The 20,957-nt window shown below is 37.7% G+C and overlaps 1 protein-coding gene across 3 annotated transcripts in view; it reads right to left on the reverse strand.

Annotated features, from left to right (window-relative positions):
- Nucleotides 1-20,520, reverse strand: part of ankrd6b (ankyrin repeat domain 6b) — an 87,203-nt gene extending 66,683 nt beyond the window's left edge. The window contains exon 1 of one of the 3 annotated variants that reach the window (XM_022662356.2): nt 20,104-20,520. The gene's annotated coding sequence lies outside the window, so the exon portion shown is untranslated. Of the gene's footprint in view, nt 1-1,102; nt 1,362-20,103 lie in introns of those variants that run through there. The other 2 variants (XM_022662345.2, XM_007255208.4) reach the window with 2 other exon arrangements.
- Between the last annotated feature and the right edge of the window lie 437 nt (nt 20,521-20,957).

A 20,957-nucleotide genomic window follows, 5' to 3' on the forward strand; every position in this document is an offset into this window, starting at 1 on the left:
CAAGTTCAAATCTGATACTATGACATTTTTTACATTAATTAAAAAAAAAATACTTTAGATACCCCACACACACCTTTCCACCCCAGTTAAGGCATCCTCTCTTTTCTCAATTTCTTTTACTCTGTCTTCTCTCTGGGCAGATCAGGCCAGAGATCAAAGAATGCAGTGGACTGTGGTTTTACAGAAGGCTCCAGCAAGAAGACGTTTAGGGTGGACCTCAGGGGATTTTTTAGCCTTTACTGAAGTAATTACCCCTGACCACCTGACAGCCATGATGATCTTCTCTTACATTCTTGTTACAGATGAGCAGCTTCCCACAACTTTACAGTTAAAGCAACCTTTGGCCTCATATATATGGACAGAACACAGGCCTCAGAATTGCTGCAGCTATTATTCATAGCTGATTGTGCCTCACAGCATCAGAAATCACATAATTATGTCTATATGAGATTACCAAACAACTCTGTACTCTGAAACAAGACTGTGAGGATTTAGGTATGAAGTTTAAAAGAAGCTCTAGTGCAAAACTACAGAATCAAACATAAAAAACACAATTCATGTCTCTTAAAGGTTTTTTGAGTGATGCCAAAGAAACACTTATGATGCCATAAAAAACATGCTTGCAATTAGAAGGATTTACCAAATATTCTAAATTATTTGTTCAAAAATGGCAAAAAAATGCATTTCTGTGTTTGACTGAACAAGGTAAAAGACCAAATATATCATATTGAACAATAACTTTATGTTTTCATAGTCATATTGGCTATGCTGGTATGTCTGCTGGGATGTTAAATTGTCCAATAAATATTTCTAGTTCTAGAAATTTCTAGCTTTGTAACTGACAAAAATATGTTTAGATAATATAATAGATCCACTGATGAAAAAAGTGGTGAGATTTGTGTGAAGATTTTTTTTAAATGTCCACATAACTATCACTTGATATAAAGGTGTTTTACCAAAGGTAAAGGTCCTTTAGAGTTTTGTATGGCATTGCCCAAAGAACCATATGTTGCACCTTCATTTACAAGAATGTACATTTTACAGTTTAAAGTTGAATATGTTCAAAATATTAAAAAAATACTCCACAAAGGTACTTTCCTACCTGAGAGAACTGCTGATGTTCAAACAACAAAGCCTGCTTTCTTCGATAAATCACAATCCGGAATAAAGTTACTCCAAATCAGAATAAGAGTAATTCCAGAAACTTGCCTAGCCTCAGCGACCGCAGGCTGGATATTAGCGAAGAGCTGCTGCAGCACTCACAACAACTTTCTTAGCCAGTGTAGAGAGAGAAAGAGAGAGAGAGAGAGAGAGAGAGAGAGAGAATGTGACTAGCCCTCCCAGACTGTGGTCTGGTAATGATGAGGCACAGCGTGCTAGCCGGGTCCTCGTCCAGTCTCAGCCAGGCGGCATTAGCATATCTACAGACTGACTGGCAGCTCCTGACATGCTGCTGAATTAATGAGCTGTGTGTGCAGCCGCAGCTAGAGCAGACTGTCACTTTAGAGCTAAAGCCCTCTCTCCACTGGAGACAGAGACGGCTCCAGACTCCTCTTTAGTGCCGGACTGACTAACATTAAGAGCAATGAGGTGCTTGGGTTGATGATACCCTTTCACAGAATACATAACCAAGCAAATTACACACACTATAATTACTTACAAACTGCAATGTCAGTTATTTCTCAATCATATCTTTTTAAAGTGCAAACTGTAGGGGCGCCAAACCAAAGAGCAATGACAATATTAGGATAAAGGAACAATAAAGGTACAAATAAATGTATTAATTTTATAGTAAATAAAAAAAGAATTAGGTGTTAAATCAGGTTTTTAGAACTGAAGAAACAATTAAAACCTATTTTTACTCCATTTTTATATTTTATGTAGGTGGTGGGTAAGATTATTAGTCATTATTAGTCATATAACATTCTAAATAAGACTATGATTATGATCATTATTCCTAAAATAAGCAAAATACACAATGCATAATCAGACAAAAAATCTCATCAGAGGACAAAAAAAAGATTTATTTTTATTCATTTTACTTGCTAATATATATATATATATATATATATATATATATATATATATATTTTTTTTTTTTTTTTTGCAGTATGACCAAAGCAACAGATGTACTCTGCAAGTGGTAGCTTAATGGCTGTGTAGTTGCAGATTAACCTGATATATTACTCAGATCACTACTACAGCTCTCTCTACTTGTGTTCCATGTTAATCCTTTTAGGGTCTTTTTTAACAAAGGGAGTCCTGCTGGGTCCTGCATGTTGGGGCTTTTCATTTACAGTAATAGAACATTTTTGTTGGTAAATTTGTCAGCCGATGTTTACTTCAATTTGACTTGTGGGCCACCAACACTGTGCAGGAATGAGTGTTTGTCAATAGATAAAGATTTTTTTGGGAATTTTACTGTAGCATTATGCTTTTGTCTTTATTATTTATTACTTTGAAATAAAACTCAAGCTTTAACCTGCCAGTACAACATTTTTATATAATACAGATGTAACTTACTATGTAACTATGAACTTATTGTATAATTTTGCAGAATCATAACGTTACAAACATTACATACAACATAACCATGCATTACAAACGAACTACAAAAAGACAAATGCCTTTACCTCTAAACCTCTAGGGGCTAACCTCATTCATCTCACAGTACTACAACACAGACAGGCCTGCTTTTAACACCTATTCCATCACTGTGAGTGTCAGTCCGCCTGAAAGGTGTGGAGATGCTTAGGGTTGGGTGGGTAGACGATCATAAAAGGGGGTCAGGCCGAGGTTAGAGACAGAAAGTTGAGCCAGAAAATGAGCTGCCTGAGAACATTCACATGTCCTGGTGCGGCGTCAGAACGGTTTAAACTGTTCACTAGTCCAGCTTCTGCCTTTCCCGTCTCTGGCTGCAGAATTTACTGCTTAATCCCTTTTTTAGTTGAGAGTTTGTAGACCATGCAAAGGGGCTTAGCTGTTTGGGAATAACAACGAAACAACAGGAGACTAAAACCTCTCTACAGGACTTCCTTTTCACTGGGTACTTAATCATTTCCCTTTTACAACCAGCACAACTGGCAAAGGCCTGCATTAAAAACTATAGTATATCCACCCTCAACACCTGCTCCTCTCCTGCTCTCTCAGAACATTTGAAAAATGCATTTTAGGGGGTCGATAACAAGTGTGTGGAGGTGGGGCTCAGAGTGGAGTAGGCAGGGTAAAATGGAGCCAAACAAAATAAAGAACTGAGATTTATAGCCATCATAAAAAAAAGCCAGGTGATGTAATTTCAAACCTTTATTAATATTTTATTAATACTTTCACTTTGATATTAAAATAACTGATGCCCACAGAGGCCAGAAGTAGATAAAGTGTTTTTATAAAGCTATTTTCCCTGTTTTTTATGTAACAGGAATAATAAGTTAACAGGATTATTGGGGTCAAGTTAAAGACTGAAAGACCAAGTTGGAAAAGCAAATTAAAGCCACTGCTGGATCAAGAATATTTATCAGACTCTGGCATAGTGGTGCACTTCTGTACATCAACACCTGCACTAGAGGTGCATGATACACCGAATGTTTGATGCTTTTTCAATACTACGTTGTCTCAAACGATTCAGTTCTTTAGCGTGCGATGCTTTCAATACTGTTTTTAGCCCAGTTATCAGCTTCAAAGGAGTCAAATTAGTAGGCACGATTCATAGGCTTCATAAGATAATGATTCACACCACAGCTAGTGTGGCAGGATTAAGGTAAAGCTAGTATTCTGAACAAATGAATCAATTCCTGTGTAGAAATTTGACTTGGTTGAGCGACACACGCACACGCAAGCCAGCAGCAAGAGAGCAGCAGCGCGTGTAGAATGACAACGGCTAAGATAAAACACGTCCTCTCTCGCCTGTAACTTGTGGACAAAACTGGCTCGAGAAGTAAAGCATATTTGGCTTGTATCGCTCATAAAGATGGGAAACCACCCAACCCAACCCAACCCAACCACAAACCCAGTTTAAGAACAGTGTTACAAATCTCTCCAGAGCAAAGGAGCCAATACCAACAACTTGTCAGACACAGAAAATATTATAAATCTTTCAAAGAATCACAAAGACTAAACAAAGCTGTAGCTCAATTAAGGGTGGGCGATATGGCCCTAAAATAATATCACCATATTTCATGGTATTATCGCGATAATGATTGGCGATATGACAAAAAAGAAAAAAAAATACACTACTGCAACAAAACAAATCTTACATTTTATTATTGTATACGATATGATACAGCACATCCCTAACTGAGATATAAAAAAATACAAGAATTTTAGCAGATTTGTAACAGAAGTCAATGATCCAGATTGTCATGATACTAATAATGCACTCCAAATATCTCCATATGTCCAGGATTAAAGTAAAATAAGTGATACTGGACAGATATAATCTGTCTCTAGTAGATATATAATTGTAAATGAGAAATGTGTGAATTTTTCTTTTGCTTCAGCAAAAAAGTAGGACCCTGCTGTGATAATTAGGGGTTAGTGATATGGCACGATATTTCAAGGTATAATATCATTCACGATATTCAAAAATGTTGGCGATATTATTGTGTACGATATGATATGGCACACCCCTAAGCTCAATACATATGCATAGATCAAGTGTCTGTATATACAGTTGAGAAAACCCAGTTTAGTTATCTGATACAGCAGTTTGACAAAAAGTATGACAATTTTTTAATTTATTATTTTTTTTTCTTCTAAGTATCGTTTTGGTATTGAGAATCATGATATTACAGTTGGTATTAGAGGCCGACCGATCGATCGGCCAGCCGATTTAATCGGCCGATTTTTGTTATTTTTTTATCAATCGGCATCGGCCGATTTTCTTATTTGGCCGCGCCGATTTTAATCCGGCACATCTGCGGGCAGCTACTTGGAACGCAGCGCAAGGTTTCAAGAGTGAGCAAGACTTTCAACGGGTAAGGCATCCATTTTTACAATCCAGTGTCCCAAAGTCTATATTTTCTCTCATGATTAGTAATCTGTGATGTTGCTTCATTTACTGAAAAATAATAGAATTTCAACTGCATCGGTGTTGTAGCATTTCTCTCCAAACGAAACTATGCTTAGCGTTGATGGCAGGAGTGCATTTGGAATGCGCCCTGACTATGCAAGGCAAGCCCTATCTATAAGCTCTAGTATAAAATAACTGACATCTCTTCTTCAGAAACGAAAATCTAAGTAAATAAAATCAAATTAACACTTGATATTTTCAGTATTTAAATTATTTTTAGACGAAATGAAAAAGGGCAGGACTAAAACTGTTTAAGGATATTCGCAGCATCAGCTGCGCTGAAATAATAATTACTGGTTAGTCAGGATTATTAGAGGACTGTACTTCTCCTTATATATAAACAGTGTTGGGCACGTTACTTTGAAAAAGTAATTAGTTATAGTTACTCGTTACTTCTCCAAAAAAGTAACTGAGTTACTAACGGAGTTACTCCACTATAAAAGCAATTAGTTACCAGTAAAAGTAACTATCGCGTTACTTTTTATTATTTGCCCGTCAAAAAAAGGAAATCAATTATGCATTTACTATTATTATTAGAAAAATAACAAAAAATAACAAACGAAAATAAACCCAAAATGTTGACAAAAATATAATCTAGCGAATTTCAAAAAAATAAAACGAAATTCTCCACACAACCAAAGAAAATTACTAAAACTTGTAATACTGAAAAAAGCGGAAAAACGCGTCTGGGGATGAAATTTAACAAACCAAGCCACACTCAAAAGAAATATGTATATATAAAACAAAATAATGGACAAAAACAACAATTTAATGCCCGTTAAAATGGTATTAATATAACAGCTTCACCAAAAGAGAATAGAGCTTAGATCATGCCCAAAAAATCCGACCCAGCCGGAGCCCGTGCACATTCTGCCCAAGCCCGAACCATAAACTGTCATTATGAGCCTGACCCGATCCGCCCCATAAACTGTCTGTTTTCGGGCTGATTGAATGAGCGAAATATAATCAGAATTATGTTAATTAACACTGTAACATAGAAGCATAGAACTATTATTTAATTTAAATGATTTTTAAGAACAGCTACACACAATGCTGCAAGTCAAACGCGGAGGCGTTCACGTGCGCCCAGAGCTACGTGATTACAGTTTTCATTTTTATTATAGTTTAATTTTATTTTGTTTTTATTTTTTCTGTTCATTTTAGGGTGGGCTTGCTAGCGCGAGCGCTTTACACAAGAACTAACGGACCACGAGTGCCGCGCGCTCGGCACAACAACTCCCGCTGTACAACTCCGCTGTACAACAGCGCTTATAAATAAATTAAACACAAAAATGAGGGTATTCTATCAGTAATTTCAGTTCGTTTTAGTTAGTTTTATAAACACAAAATACAGTTCGAGATAGTTATGTTTTTCCTTTTAATTACCGTTTTTATTAGATTCAGTTAACACAAATGTTTTTCACTTTCAGTTTTCGCTATTTCGTTCGCTTTAGTGAACAATAATAATTGGTTACTTAGCAACATTGTAATTATCACACCAGAGCTTTATATAAACTAAAAATAGGAGCCTGATTTCGGGTCGGTCCTCAGGTCAGGTGGGATTCGGGCAGAGAATCTAAGCTCTAAAATAGAAAGCAGCAGCACCACAAAAACCGGAGCAGCTAAAAAGAGCTTAACGTCCTTAATTCGGAACTTGGGTTGTCCACGGCAATCACTGAATTGATTAGAGCACGCAAATCGTCACAATTGTGCCTCACTTCACCACGCCAAACCACAGGCACAGCGGCCAGAAGCTCAAGTTCACCGGACAGAGGAGGGGTTAACCAGGGCAAAGCGAAATAAAAAAAAAAGTTCATAGAGCTGCTAAAGTAACGTGCAGTAACGGGGTGTCGGAAATGGTAACGGCGTTATAGTTACAGTCATAGTAATTAGTTAGATTACTCGTTACTGAAAAAAAGTAACGGCGTTAGTAACGCCGTTAGTTTTAACGCCGTTACTCCCAACACTGTATATAAATAAGCTTTATTGTAAACGAATTAATAAAACAAATAGTTTCTAAAATAATGGAGTTAAAATAAAACATCTCTTTTTCCTTCACTACAAACAGACATTAAATCATGCCGCCTCCTGCTGTTCTGCTGTAAAACTCACCCGTTTAAAGCGGTTTGCGCTGTTAGATATTAAATGAAACGATGAGCAGAATTTTCTGTTTTGTCGGGTTCTACTTTAGAACCCCCTCCAGACTTTTCTGATAAAAGCTCATTTTATCCTGAACCTATAAAGTCCGCGCTCTTCAGCTTTCTCAACTCATTTTCCGCTCACGCACCGAACCTCCAGTACAGCTGATGAGACGCGTTTCTCTGGCTAAGGAGCTCATTTGAAGAAGAAAAAAAAAACAGATAAAGCTATATTTAAATTACAGCACCTGTCTGTTTTTGCATTATTTATAATTTTATTCTTAATTTAAACGTCACCCATTTTTGTAAAATAATAGCTGCAGCCCTAATGTGAACATTTTATAACATTGTCCTCCCATGTCCATTCGTTTTCAACTGCATGGAGTTGAAGAAGAAATGACCTTTGCCGTTTTGGAGTAACTATCTAAAGTTGTCACATTATGGAAGTCTTCTTGCACTCTGTTAAACATATTAAAATGAATAATTAATAGACTAACAGACTGCAACAAGTCATACATTTGTTAATTAGTAGGCCCCTACAGTAAATTTTATATAATAGCCAACATAATATTTCTACTATAAACATGAATATATAGTGTATATAGAACATATGTTATATAATGAATAAAATAAAATGTTATGGATAATACAATCTAAATAAAATTAATATTTTTTTTATTAACATATAGTGATATAGTAACATTAAAGTCACTATAAAATGCTAACCTTATTTTCAATAAATTGTGTGAAGTTTACAACTGTTGTGCCTCCTCTTACTAGTATGATTTTAAGCATGCCAAATAAATATAATACGATAGCATATCGGCCCTAAAAATCGGCAGGTCACATCGGCCATCGGCTGACTCTGACCACTAATGATCGGTATCGGCATCGGCCTTAGAAAAACCCATATCGGTCGGTCTCTAGTTGGTATCAATATCGAAGTCAAAAGTCTGGTATTGTGACAACCCTAACCTGCATAGACATCCTTCTAATAAAAAAAAGTCATCTAAAGATAAAAAATTTGCAAAATGTGCATGCCACCAAATATTACTGATTACTAACTTCAAAAACACCTGCATGGTTCTGCACCACGTACTCTCTTCCAATGAAACCTACAGTACATTTATCTCATGATATCATGATATCAGTATCATGATCGGTCATGGCACTGATTTTCTACTGCACTTTTCAATAAGCTCTGCTGCTCATGTTACTGCAGGATGTGATGTCATTGCCCTTTTCATCATATTTGGCAGACAAGTCCTTGCAAAATACCCAGTGGGTATGAAAATATAATATAACAGTAGCATCCCCTGTTCTGGAACCCCTCAGTCCACAGGTGCATGATGATATTCTCATGTGGATTATCAGATAGGAATTATGACCTCCAGCACTTTTAGTGACATAGACAGATCACTGCTACAAGAACAGATGTACTAGTTTCCACTTTTTTGACATCTGACAGAAACAGTGCTGTCATCAAAAGACAGATTTATAAAGCCTAGTAAAGTCTCAGAGTGCTTAAACTAAAGGAGTGTACCACTGTGGCAGATATTTCTCAGGTGTTTGTCTAGGACTGCATTATAATATAGAAAAAGCAATCCATATCGATGCACAATAAAACAATAAAACTGAATTTCAGAAGCCCAATCATTTATAAACACTTAAAATCACAGAATAATAGATCCCACCGACATTGTCAAATGCTTTTTATAGGAAAATGAAATTAGAGAAGACACCTGTGGTTTTTTTGACAACCCGTCTTCAAAGAACAGTGGCACAGTCCAGAAAGTGAATCATCCAGCGAGAGGAGTCTTCATATTACACCTGGTGGCTAAAGAACTGACTTTCTTTCTTTTAAAGAAAGCTGATCGTTATAGCTGCTTTGTGCCATTCTATAGATTTCTCTCTTGCTTAGGGCAGCTGATCCATACCTGAAATGAGCAATCGAGGTGCTTAAATAACATCCTGCTATGAGTCAGTAGCTGGATGCATTATGGCTTAATCTCAAAAATATATAATAATAATAATAATAATAATAATAATCATTGCACTTGGTAATACTGATGCTAATTTTAGGGGCTTAAAAATTCGAAAAAAAAATATAGAAGAATGTCATTTTACATTTATTTTAAACTTGTAATGTTATATTTAAGAAATAATTTGAAAAAAAAAACTGACATAACTTATAACTAGGGGTGGGCAATATTATATCGTATACAATATATTGTGACACAGAAATATCATGATATTAAAAATCCATATCATGATAATAGGGCTGTTCTGTCTTAAAAGTAGTCTATTATTTACTGTGACGCTTTAGGTGTATTTATTGTATAATTGTTTTAGTTTGCAGTTTATATGCATGCACTAAATATTCTGCAGTATTATTTGCTGCATTATATTATTTTATGCTATATTATTTATTTTGCCACATTATGATTATACTGTTATACTATTTTACTATATTCCTGAAATGAATGAATTAATTTAGTTTTCCTATATCGCCAAGTATAGCGTTATCGCAAAAATACCCTGAAATATCGTGATATTATTTAAGAGCCATATCGCCCACCCCTACTTATAACTAAACCCAGATGTAGTCCATCAGCTAAACATGTATGATATTTGTAAGGAACAGGAAATGAACGCACAAACAGATGCACTCACGCACTAACACACTCACTCACCCTGTACCCATTCTCTACCCTTCCTCACATTTTTACCATTTCACATTAAAGACACCATTTATCTAAATCTCTTTATTTGGCAGATGTGGCGCCAAATCCACACACTCACACACACATACATGGCAGGATGTGAGATGGGTGACAGCTGAGTGAAAGCTTCATTTTTCAGTTCAGGCTGTAGGAAAGCAGCGTTCAGGAACAGGAAGATCACAGGTGTGCTCGACATGCCTGACAGCTGCTCTACAGTGCTTTCAACATCATGCATTAAATGAAACATGAGCAAATATGGAGGATATGAGCTGACAGTAATGGGGCGAAAGTATTTACAATAGTCAACAGGACTCAGAAATGGTTTTAGCAAGACTATGTGTTTGTTTTGTGTTAGGGATGCACTGAATATTTTTTTTTGGTTGCCAAATAGTGACAGTCATATCGCAGTTTCTGCTTATGTTAGGATTTGTTTGGTGGCAGAATCACACAGACCAGATTGGATCAGTAGTATCGGATGACAGTTCATATTAAGGTACTTGGACCATAAACAGGGGCCAAAACATCTGTTTGGGACATCCCTACATGCTACATATGAAAAAATACATGGTTACATTATATTTAAGCTAATGAACAAAGCTCACCTCTTATAAAACACAGACAACATAAAACGTTTTCCTTTTTTTAATAACTACATCAATAATAGTCTCATTGTGGTTTAAACACAGACTGGTTCAAAGCTTAAATATTTACAAAACTATTCCATTCCTGGAATAGCAGAGACCCACAAACAGAAACAGGACAGGAAAAGGTCCAGCCAAAGTGTTGGCTGCTTGAAGCAGGTCAGGTTGTATAACCGAAAAGTAACCGAAACGCTTTACGGCGGTGTGTGAATGCAGTTGTCTCCCTGATCTGCGCCTGCCAGATATCCAATTACTTATTTACACCCTAAGCTCGGCATTCCAGTAAAGGGGTGGGGAGGGAATCTGCGGAAGTAGGCATCAGAATTCATGGGATTCTCTACAAAAAAAAAAGAAGAAAAAAAAAAGCAGGACGAGATCCAACAGGAAAAAACTCAGAGAGAGTCCGGGAGGGAAGGGAGGACTCCATTACAGGAAAATGATGAATGGTCTGATGAGTTAGACCTCAGACAAGAGAAATAAAAGTAATTTTTTTTAGCATGTGTACATCTCTACCGTTAAAACTGTTTCGCTCATATTACCTACATAAAAACCCAGATCAGAAAAAGCTGGGCAAGTATGGAAAATACAAAAAAAAACCTCTTACATTCTCTTTGATTTTCATGTAATTGCAGAGAGTATATAAATATATATGTAAATGTTTTGTCTGATAAACTAAATTATTTTATTATCTATATACATCCTGTGGCGTGAGGAGGCGGGGGAGTTGTGGGTCCGCCCCACGCCAGAGCGCAAAGCCATGCCTGTCTCAGCTGGCCCGCATGAGGGCTGATTGAGCCGCCAGTTGAGACAGGCATATATACTCAGCCTCCGTCATCATTTGGGGGAGGACTTTGACTGGGGAGCTGAGGGCTGAGGCTGCGCGGACGCTAAAACAAAAGAAACTAAAGAAACTACTGAACTATAGAGCCCCACTGGGCTAGCATTATGTTTTGAGTTGTTTTTGGGTGTGGTGGAGGGCATTTAAAATAAAGGTACGTTTGAGTTCATTTACTCCCCGTGTCTGTGTTCTCTGTGAGCTTCCTCCTTCCGGGTCACAGTGGTCACGCCCCTAACCCCAGGGGCCTACCACAATCCTTTTCTAAATTTGAAAGTTTACAACACTTTCCAAAAAAAAAGTTGCAATGGGTAATTTAGTGCAAACTTAGGGGAAAAAATACTTATGTGCTTTTAAACAGCTGAAGTCAACAGGTGATTGCAATCATGATATTGGTATAGAAGCTGGCACAACAAGACATTTTATCAATCAGTTTAAATCATGGTTATTTGCAAATATCACATAGTATGCAAGGGGTGCACAATTGGAATGAACCAAGATTGCAGGCCTTTTAAGAAGCAATGTCCACATTATTATTTTGATCTTGGCAGACATGTTGCAAAAGCCTTTTAAAAAAAAAAGATATCAAAGTGGACAGAAACAAAAATTACAGGTGAAATTGTGTTTTATGAAGACCCAATCCTAAAGCTGTACAAATATGCCACCTAACCAACAGACTTAGCTGCCTAGTTTTTACAATACTTGGACCTGAACTGTATCTCAGTTTCCCTTTCATAAAACTTACAACCAGAAGCCACATCATTAACAGAAACCTGCTAATGTGTGAATGAGTGCTAAAGTTTAATCTAGAAACGATTCGTTTCTGCAGTAGGTGTGTGTGTGTGTGTAAGTGAGTGTTTGTTGTGTTCTAGTATTGTGGTCTCAGTACGGCCTTTGCCCTGGAGAGATCTGTAACATGAACCATCCACTGCTCCCACTGAGTCTTGAGCATCTGATTCATCCAGACAGAAAACTGACCAGCAGTGTTCTGTTTGTCCTACACCACAGCAACGGTCCTCTGTCCTACCCAGTGACACACACACACACACACACACACACACACACACTTCTGCCAGGTGTAATTGGTGTTGTTTTGACTGTGGGTACGCACCTCCTTGAGCATGTGCATCAGTCCGGAACAGGAAAACCCCAGTCGTCTCGCAAATAAAAGCCATTGACTGCTAAATGGAGAGATTACTGAGGAATGATACCCTCATGTGAACTGGGTTAATTCTCCCTTAATCCCTCAGGGGCTCTCTTCTGAACGGAAGCCATATCATATACATGGTAATTGCATAAATTTGAAATCCTATATAATATAATATCCTATATTTATTATTTAACAATTACTATCTACACAATAACTACATAATTTCTACATGATATTGTTCAAAAAGATTATCTTAAGTGGTAAACTGGTTTCTAAGAGTTGCTGTTTGAACTTGCAGAAATACTGGTTTTAAAATAAGTAGTTCAGTATTAATTACTCAGACCAGGTAACGGGGTGCAAATGCAGAGAATCTTTAATAGCAAAGAGTCAAAAAAAACAGGCAAGGAGTCAAAAATCAGGAAAAAACAAACACAGGGTAAATAACACTCAATAATGACAGAGTAGCAATATCTCGCAGGGAAGCAGAGCTAGATTCCCAGTATATATTCTCACACACAACCATAATTAGCACCAGCTGAATGAGGGCAGAGTCTCAGTAATCAGGAGAGGCTGATCTCAGGACAGTGGAACGGCGTCTAGGCGTGACCCCAAGCGTTTAAAAGTGTTTAATTTGTTTTAAATTTTTGGCACTTTTTTATAAATGTTTGACACGCATACAGAATAAAAGTCAGAATATACACTGACATGACCGAAGTCATGTGATTGCAGTATTTTCAACAAGGGACAGCATGGGAATGCCCACACCTGTTTAAATTGTGAGGTGCTATCTTATGAATGAGGCTGAGCACTTGCCAGCTTGTTTATGGTAAGGTGATGTAAATTATGCTTGAGTGAGGTTTGATTAGGGCTGGGCAATATGGATTAAAACTAATATTTTGATATTTTTTCTGAATGGTGATATACAATAGATCTCGTTTTTTTTATCCCATAAAGTAATAACAAAAATACACTTCTACGAACCATTCAGTACTATATCATGTATATTACAGTGGTCTAATAGTTCTAGCAGCATTTTATATAATCAACAACTGAAAGGCAATTTAAATTACACTAATTAATTATTTACAACAGATTCTTTAAATTACATGTTTTTTTTCCACTTAAAGAAGCCTAAAAACAAGGGATACATAATTTTTTTGGGAAAAGTGCATTTAAAGTGCTTAAGAAAAAGTAAATAAATAAAAATTGCAGTTTGAGTTTTATGTTGAAATTTTCTATAAATCTGAGCTGAAACGGTGTCAGGTCTATTTTTATACTGTGTAAAGGAGCTGATTGGTCAGTTCAGGTAAAAGTGGGTGTGTCTGCTGTAAAGATCGGTGTTTAGTTGAGTGGTTTAGTTTATCAGCATTATGACCTTAGGTTCTGAACTGTCTGTGTTCCGCTGAAACCCACACATTTTTACTAAGCAGCTCTTCTTCTAAAACTTCTCTTACGCGTTTATCCGTCTCTGTGCTCTCGCTGCCTGCAGGGTGAAGCGGTGGGTGAAGCTTTGGGGGGTGGGGGTGTTCAGTGACCGAGAGAGACAGGGTGAAGTGAAGCTGTCCAGAGACACGGACGACTTTCTGCGCTAACTGGAACACAATACTGTCTATATCGATATAAACAATATTGTCTCATCTTATATCTTGTATTGAAATATATCGATAATATTATCTCAATATTTCCCCTCAGCCCTAGATGGGACATTCCATTTACAAAGTTTTGGCCATTTCAAAAAACAACGTCCATATTATAATTAAGCAATAATACACTCGAGGATTGTGCTATAACATGTAATATTGGCACTGCTGTGCTGCGGTGGTAGCCCATCAGGTGTATTATTGGGATTATACCACCGTTCCATTATCTCGGTTTATTAAAAGATTTTGACGAGAAAATATGATCTGTTTGGTTATAAAAACTCTGAGTTAAAATAGTTTCATTGCTCCTCTGTTTGTAGCTGCGCTGTTTGGTTTGTAGGCACTGCATCGTTGCTAGGTTACCTTTATGTGGCAGAGTAATACATGGAGAGCTTCGGTTACATTACCGGCTGATAATGGCACTCATAGAACGCATGTCAGCCAATCACATTGCAGGGTTGGAACTAACTGTGGTATAATTTTGATTTTGGCAGATGTGTTGCAGTAACCTTTTAAAATGATTGACGTTAAAGTGGACAGAATCTAAAAAAATACCGCGGAAATTGTTTACAGCATGATCAAAGAAAAACAACATTACTGATGGAAATCTGTATTCCCAACCCTAAAGCTCTACAACAGGCCTGCATGTTCATGGAAAGATCAGGTGTACGAAAATTGGAGTGAGGTTTGATATTGGGAACCAGGTGGAACCAGATTTATCATTTCTCAATTCACAGAGTTACGTGCATACGCCTCTCATCCAGAGTCTAAGCTCACCTGGAGGAAATAACTACACAGGCCTGCACAGATTGTTACATTCTGTCTGCTTTCAATCTTTCCGGAAGATCTAAGGCATATGACTGCACATATGGTAAGCAAGCCTCACACAGAATAGAGCTGAGCCAAACTGAGAAAACAGAATAATTGTAGCTCTTCAGATCTCAGAATAATTCTGAAAAATACACTGATTTGCCAAAATCACCTGTCAAACATTGTGCAGGTCCCCACTGTGCCACCCAAACAGCTCTGACCGCTCATATCAGCATTGACTCTGCACCTATAATGATCTCTAAACAGGTCCTGTGGTATCTGGCACCACTATGCCAGCAGCATCCTGTAAGCTGTGTGGTGGAGTTTCCACAAATCACTGAATCAATTAATCTTTGGACTGACATTATGATGTCAGTGGTTCAAAAGCTGTAGGTACTAACTACTGCTAACTGGGAACACTTTACAAGACCTTACCAGACCTCCTGAACCAATTTGGACCATGGTAAAGTACTTAATGGAAAAAGTTCTAACAAAGTCTCCAGCAGCCAAAAACACTGAAAACTAATAAATAAAGTGACCTCTATCATTATGCTTTCAAAATCATTTGATACAAGTATAGCTCTGGAAAAAAAAAATAAGAGACCACTTCAGTTTCTGAATTAGTTTCTCTGATTTTGCTATTTATAGGTTTATGTTTGAGTAAAATAAACATTGTTGTTTTATTCTATAAACTACAGGCAACATTTCTCCCAAATTTCAAATAAAAATGTAATTTCAAGCATTTATTTGCAGAAAATGAGAAATTGCTGAAATAACAAAAAAGATGCTGAGCTTTCAGAACTCAAATAATACAAAGAAAACATGTTCGTATTCATAACGTTTTAAGAGTTCGGAAATCAATATTTGGTGGAATAACCCTGGTTTTTAATCACAGTTTTCATGCACCTTGGCATCTTGTGGTAGAGAACGCTGTGAGTCGCTATATCGTATAGAAGAAGGTTCTTAACTTAAATTAAACTCACTGTCCCACCTGTACCAATCAGAGAAAATAGGCTTAAATCCACTAGAGCTCACTGTCTTTTTTAATATTATGCCTTCCAGTTCTCATCTGTACATAACTTCACATGCAGATTGTGTTGTGGCTGAACACAATCAAATCATTAAAGCAAAATTTAGATTTTTATTAAACACTGGTGCTCTAAAGTTCCGAAGACCCACCCCCCATTTTGACTTACTAAAGTTACTGCTTTATTACTCCACACGGTGGCACTAATCAAATGAATAGAGTAAACCTGAAGAAAAGAAGATTGGTTAACAAATTTAGCGAAACTGACACCAATGATCCATCATTTCTGGTAATGACTTATGTAGAATTATTTGATCCTCTTCAGTAACAGTGTGAAAGTACAGTAGAGAGTATCGCAGAATCACAGTATTTATTGTATTGTCATTATTGCCATTGGGGGCAACAAATTGTAAAAATATTATGAGATTCCCTGTGATTCCTGTCCCTAATATTAAGTATAAAACAGCAAAGTGACGATCACTCTCTAACATTCAGACAGTTTTGACTACAACGCTTTTTGTGAAATTGTGATCTCTATCATTTGCAAGGTGACAAAGATCAGAGGGGTTAACTGAATGCTATGATTCTGAAAAGCCACATATAACAGCATAAAATGTGCCATATTTCTTCCGGATTCAAAGGAAAAGAAAAAGTCATGGGTGAAAAACAGCCTGGGGGAACGTCTATCCCCGCTGTTCCACATTTCAAAGAAGAGCGGTTTCAGAGGGAGGGAATAAATCCTGGAGTGTGGAGGACAGACGGAGAGAGAGAAGGAGAACCCTGCTGTGGGAGATCCTCTGCTCAGGCCAGCTGGAGAAGAGTTGCGTGCTGGGAGGGAAAAGGTACCAGCAGTAATGGGAGAATGAAGTGGCAAAAAGACCAAAGATCAAAGATAAAACAAGGCCAGCTTCCAGAAATCCCACCCTCCCAATTCTCTCTCTCTCTTACACACTTACACACACACACACACACACAAACACACGCACACACGCGCACACACACACACACTTCATATCTACCATCTGCAACCCAAGCTGTCACAGCTACTTTGTATTCCGGTTCCAAGCTATTTTCTGGGTCACCGAAACACAATAAGTCAACTCAGTCAATTCAGTTTTTTCACTGAATATAATTGGTCAACAAAATCATGCACACTGTTCATGTAAAACACTGCTGAGGCTTTAGGCACATCATTTGGCTGCTTGTCCACAGGTCATACCCATTTCACAGCACACTTCCAGGGGCCTGTGTTACAGTCAGCTAACTGAGCCCTCCCCATAACCCTGTTTTTTTTGTCTCATAACACTTTTTAGCAGTTTTAGTTACATCACAATGGAAACTTCATGGCTGGTAGAGGGCTGGGCCAATCATGACCAAGATACTGACCAATCCTTCAAAGATGGAGCCCTACAATTTTCCTTTATTCCCTTAATGACATTTATGGTTTCAATCATGTGAAAGGTTTTGCAGTTCATTCGAGGAAATGATTAGGAGTCCTGAGGTAGGCTAAGCAAAATTACTGTCACAATATGGTTAAAAAAATAGCTGACTATGTAGCCAAGTAAGTATTAATTAGTGATGATTCAGTAAACTGCACTAGATCATACTATACATTTCCACACGAACCACCTGTGTGGTATGTGTAGCAGGCATGATATTACAGTATAGTCATTTTTCATATATTGTATAAAATGCTTTGCAAAACATCAATATTTAAAATATATTACCCAGCCCTACTTCTGAAATATCCTTAATATAAATACATTATGAACAGATTTCTGGTATCATAAACACTTTTACAATGCACACGCACAGTATACAGTATTTCTTCTGTAAAAAGGAGCTGTTTCTACAAATGTACACTGAATGAAATGCTAAAAGTGATGCTTTTTGTGAACAAAATATCATTTATGGCTTGAATATCTTAACCCAAATTTCTGTGGAGGCTATAAAGAGATGGCCATCTGTTTACCCATTAAATGTTGTTTGTCTGCTTCAAATAAATTGCACTTCAATCAATCATTCATTGCTCTTTTTCTTCCTGTAGTAAACCTGTGCAGTGATTAAAAAAACACAGAAATCTCCAGCTACCTGGAGATGTCTAGCACTTCTTTACGCTCATTTATTCTGTTCACTGTTGATGTAAAAGTTTGATTGGGTACCAACAGGCACACGCTATGGGTTTGTGCACTGCTGAATGTTCATGTGTGTGTAACAAGCGGGGGTGTACACACATTGGGGAACAACACCTGTGACGATTCATTGCCAAGGTGGCAATGAACATCTGATGGTTGATGTATGTGTGGGTTGATTTCAGTCAGAAATACTCACTCATTTTGAGACCACCATGTCAATGGCATAGATATATTCATAAGCTCTACTGGTATTTAAACAACACAGGCAGAAGGTATGACAATATAATGTTGGAAGGTGTAAGACAGCAATGAGCATCACAACAGGCTTTTGCACAGAGTGTAAGCTAGTGCTCATAGTGTACACTTGTTTATGGCATCACAGTTATATCAGTATTTGACTAAATATAATGCTTTAAATACTGAGCACATATCCATCAATACTGATAAAAATGAGAACTAAAGCTCACTACTGTATGGCAACAATAACTGTACATGTTCATACACATTATATACAAACTTCAATATACAAAGTAATCATACTTGCTCAGTGAGTACAATTTAGGATTTAGCATAGGTTACATTATTCAAAATCTAATTACATTATTCAGAGATGTCCCCTATTTGTGATAAATGTCAATTTGAAGAGGCTACGCCTTTACAAAGACTTATCCTCTGTACCATTCTAACAAATTTTGGGTTGAAATAGACTTAGTCTTAGACAAGGTATTACAGCCCAGACTAATATTGACAGTTATGGGGCTTTCTAAATTAACACTTTGAACATCCAAACAGCAGCTATTGTCATATACCCTCTTTTTTATACCAAATATGTCCCATCTAGTAAGGTACAGTTTAAAAAATATATAGATTTGGGCAGTTTAATAAAATCTGGCATCCCCTTCTACAATACTTGGAAAGTACAAAAAACAATTGCAGTGTGTCATCAGATTAAATCATTTTCTTAAATAAGTTTTAACTTATTCGGACTGGGGGTCCTGGGGAGGTGGGTGGGTTTTGGGAGGGGTGTTAATAGGTGTGTTTATCATTTGTGAGCTATTCTCTGTAATTAATTCTGTTAGTTTATTCTTTGCATTGTGTTTAAAAAACAAAAACGTAACGATACATTATATTTGTCGAGAATGCATTTATACACCTGCTTAAAAACCAAATGCTAAAAAAATAAACATTACATAAGGACATGTAGAAACCGTAACATTCACACATTCTTAAATATATAAAAAAGATTTACCTAATCTTTAATTTCCACTCTTATTCCAGGTTTTACACGCCATTAAATGACTGTTTATGTGTCTCTCTGTTCTCTCTTTAAACAAACCACCAGTTCTAAATGGATTAGAGTGTTTAATACTGTGTGAACAACAACAAAACTTGCACAATGTATTATTCTGGGATAGAATAGCCTGTGTTAGATAATAGGCCTACCACCTGTACTGTACAACAAGGAATCAATACAGGACTGGGTATTTTTACAGTTCTGTGGAAAAACTGTGAGAAAACACACAGAAAACAGACAAAACACGTGTTCGGTTAAATACTGTTAGCCAGCTAAATGACTAAAAATGGCAAATAAATAAGCAATGAGAAGAAAACAGCTGCATGCATAAACCGGAGGAGCTGAAACTGTGTTTATATTCATCAGACTGTTAGTTTAAATGTGCTCAACACAACCAAAAACAAACAAACAAAGTAGGAGCCTGAAGAAACGCGCGACTTCCAAAAAGTACCACCACTACACACCACTTTTGAAACTGTGTCTGTGTGTGTGTGTGTGTGTGTGTACAGGTGAGCAGAGGAAAAGTAAATGCGCCACTCCAGCTCGCGCCCTGACTTCACGCCTCCTGAACGTGTAACACAGTCGGTTCTCAGAACTACAGCAGTGTGAAGCCGGGCTGGACCGAGGCTCAGCGGGACTTACCCCAGAGAGAGAGTCCGGGCGGCGGGAGCGGCGGGTGGGTCAGTGAGAGCTGGAGGAGAGCGCGGTGAGTTCAGCAGGTCTGGAGTTGTGGTGGGGTAGAGGAGCTGCTGGTGAAGTTTCTGCTGGAGGGAGAGAAGCGCCGCTCTGCAACAGCTCTGAGGAGAAGAACTCAGAACACAGACAGCGGCGCCACCGCGAGGCAGAACCAGCGCACTGCACCCCGCTCAGCTCTCTGTTTCAGATATAACCACTCACTGTTTATCAAACTGTATGACTCCTTTTAAAACTACACCTGCGCTCTCATTTTTATTACAGCATGAGATGCATCCTTCACTGCGAAGGCAATCCCATGATGCATTTCACCAGCTCAGAGTTTCAACCCTCAGATCTGAAACATGTCAGACAGAGTAGGCACTGTACAAATGTAAAATATATATATTTTTCTGTATTCCCACTCACTGCTGCACATGTTCAAACTAGTGCATTTAACACAGTTTTAAGTTGTTTTTACAATGTTGTTTTCACCTGTACCCAATTTAAAATAAGACCTGACTGGGTGACGCTACCGTTAGCCTAGCGGGTTCGCCGAATTAGCGGTTAATGAAACGCGTTAGCCGGAGTACCAAGCGCAGCTGGGGTGCTAAGCTAACCCCCACTAGCATGCTAAGCTAACCCCACTGGCACACTAGCAATGTCAGGCGGTTGCACAGTGTAAAACATAAACTGTGTATAGCTGGACAGAGCATCATCTCTCAAAAGTGAAGCCACCACAGGTCGGGTGCCCCCTGCTGTTCGGTTTCAGAAGGCTGTGTAACCCCACCCATCCCCAAAGGTTTCAATGGCAAAAAAGACAA

The sequence above is a fragment of the Astyanax mexicanus genome, chromosome 1 (assembly GCF_023375975.1).
Source record: "Astyanax mexicanus isolate ESR-SI-001 chromosome 1, AstMex3_surface, whole genome shotgun sequence".
Lineage (NCBI taxonomy): Eukaryota > Metazoa > Chordata > Actinopteri > Characiformes > Acestrorhamphidae > Astyanax > Astyanax mexicanus.